Genomic DNA, 3027 nt, shown 5'->3' on the forward strand with positions numbered 1-3027 from the left:
TCTCTCTCTCTCTCTCTCTCTCTCTCTCTCTCTCTCTCTCTCTCTCTCTGTATGTCTCTCTCCTCTATGTATGTCTTCCATTCATTTTTTAAATTCAATCATTACCCAGAATAAAGATTCGTTTGATATTTTTAACTTTTTTCAAAATACAGAAATACATGAAGGGCTTAAGATTTTGTCAGTATGAGGGACACCTTGTTTATTCTATCCACTCATGCTGATCGCAACCCATCTACAATTTAGCTAATAACTACCAGGAGTACTTTCAGACATATAGAGGTTAAGCTCTGTGCGTTGGATCCCACAGCTGGTAAGTACCAAAAGCACTATTTGAACCTAAGCCTTCCTTCACTTATCAGCCTAGCACTCTATCAACAGGACCAATTGTCTCTTACTATGAATAATTATCACAAAATATTATTAATAAATATAATTACAAGTGAGAATTATGTAAGCATTTTACATACTTATATATTTATATACTTATTTGGTGCTTACAACAACCCTCGGAGCTACAGATTTATTATCCCATTTTATAGACTATGGAACAGAGACTCGGAGAAATTAAGTGAGTCACTTAAGTGGCATATGGGAAGTTTCAAAAGTAGGATTCAAACTCAGGACTCTTCTGAATACTAAATTCATCATTTTTTCCAATGTAGCACATTTTTGTGATCACATAGAGATATTAATTGTACTTTGTGTCTTTGAAAAGAAGAAAGTAAATAATTTCTCAAACGGACAAGCCCAAGATACACTTCCCTTTGCATGCTATCATCCTCTACTAAAATGTAAGCTTCCTGAGGGCAAAGATTGCCTTATTTTTTCTTGTACTTGGTTTCCTAGCACTTAGTACCAGGCACATAGTAAATGTCTATGGACTCACTGATCAGAGAAAAAACTGTTAGGATGTTAGGAAATTAGGAAATTGTGTTTGTTCAAGGTGGGAAAATATGTTTTGGCCTGAGGGGATGCTGGTATTCTCAGCAGTCAGATGATTGACTAAACAGATTAGGATTTTGACTTGAAATCAAAACATTCATCACATGTACAAGTGCCACTAGGATTCTATGCAAGGGATGTTTTGGAGTGTCTATAAATAAAGCTCCCATTCTATCAATGGGCTACATTTTTGCTCATGAAGCTGGAGGGAGCTCACACATGGGAGTTGGTCCAGGGATATTTGAAGGAATAGAAGCTGCAATATGCAGGGATTACACAACAGTACATGTTTCCATTTTATAACATTAAGACAGCATAATATAATAGAAAAGATATTAATTAGCTCAGGCACTTATTATTTTTGTGACACTAAGCAAAGATCCTTCTCTCAGAGCTCAATCTCTGCAGCTATAAAATAAGAGAGTGAAACTAGCTGACTTGGAAAGTCTTTTCTAGCAGTGGAAGAGCTACCATAACATGATCCCCATTAGAATGACACTGCCAGCTTTTTCAGTTTGTATAGTGCAATACTATCAAAGTATTGTCCATTGATGCATTTTGTCCTATATTGATCATACTTTCTTCTTTTTATTTTTTAATTTTTTATTTAAAATATTTTTCCATGGTTACATGATTCATAATTCCCACCCACCCCCCTCTTTCCTCCCCTCTCCGGAAGCTGACAATCAGTTCCACTGGCTTATATGTGAATCATTGTTCAAAACCTATTTCCATGTTATTCATGTTTGTAGTAGTGCAATCCTTTAACATCAAAATCCTAATAATATCCATGTCGAACTATGTGCTCGATCATATTTTTTTCTCCTGCATTTCTGTTCCCACACTTCTTTCTCTGGTTGTGGATAGTGTTCTTTCTCATAAGTCCCTCTGGATGGTTGCATGGCTGCTAATAGAAAAGTGTTATATTTGATTGTGCCACAGTGTATCATCAGTCTCTGTGTACAATGTTCTCCTGGTTCTGCTCCTTTCACTCTGCATCAGTTCCTAGAGATCTTTCCAGTTCACATGGAATTCCTCCAGTTCATTATTTCTTTTAGCACAATAGTATTCCATCACCATCAGATACCACAATTTGTTCAGCCATTCCCTCATCAATGGACACCCCCTCATTTTCCAAACCCAACCATACTTTTTCTTCTTGAATGCCTCCAATTATGCCTTATGATTTATAGAATCTCTTTATGATTATACTTTTTTCAAGTTTTAATATTTGGAGAGGGTTTTTCATCATATGTAGTAATTCCTTTGACTGATATATATCCTCTATAACCTATAAATTAGAGAATTGCCTTAGGGCACTGAAGGGTGATGTGACTTGCCTGTAGTTTATTTATTCTCTTTTGAATCACATCTCACTTCTTATGACCTCATTTGGGGTTTTCTAAACAAAGATACTGGAGTGGTTTATCTTTTCCTTCTTTAGCTCATTTGACAGATAAGGAAATTGAGGCAAACAGGGTTTAAGTGACTTTCTCAGGGTCACATAGCAGTAAGTTTCTGAGACCAGATTTGAACTCAGGAAGATGAGTCTTCTTGATTCTAGACCCAGCACTCTATCCACTGTACCATCTAGCTGTCCATAGTCACCCAGCTAATTATGCCACATGTCTTGATCCAAAATCTTCCTATTCCGCCCTGCCTCTCTATAGACATACATACGTAAGAAATGTACATACATACACCTATGAATGTCCTCATAAATATTTAACTGGTTCTCCCCCTAAAAAAATGTGCACAAGAAATTTTACAGTTTAATCTGTATTGTCAACATTTTCTCTATCACTTTCTTAAGTCTGGATAATCAATAAAACAATAAACCCAAGTCCTAATTTTTAGTGTTTTCTGATTTCCAAGGTACTGAAATTGCTTACACCGAAAATTTGGCAATGAACTTTTCTGAATCAGATCAAGCTGGGTTCAACACCTACATATGTTTACGCATATTTTGTTTGTATGTATATGGATAGAGCCTGGAATCAGGAAGACATAAATTAAAATCCCTATTAGCTGTGCAATACTTGGCAAGTCATTTAACCTTGGTTTGCCTCAGTTTCCTCATCTGTG

Source organism: Gracilinanus agilis, chromosome 2 (genome assembly GCF_016433145.1).
Source record: "Gracilinanus agilis isolate LMUSP501 chromosome 2, AgileGrace, whole genome shotgun sequence".
Lineage (NCBI taxonomy): Eukaryota > Metazoa > Chordata > Mammalia > Didelphimorphia > Didelphidae > Gracilinanus > Gracilinanus agilis.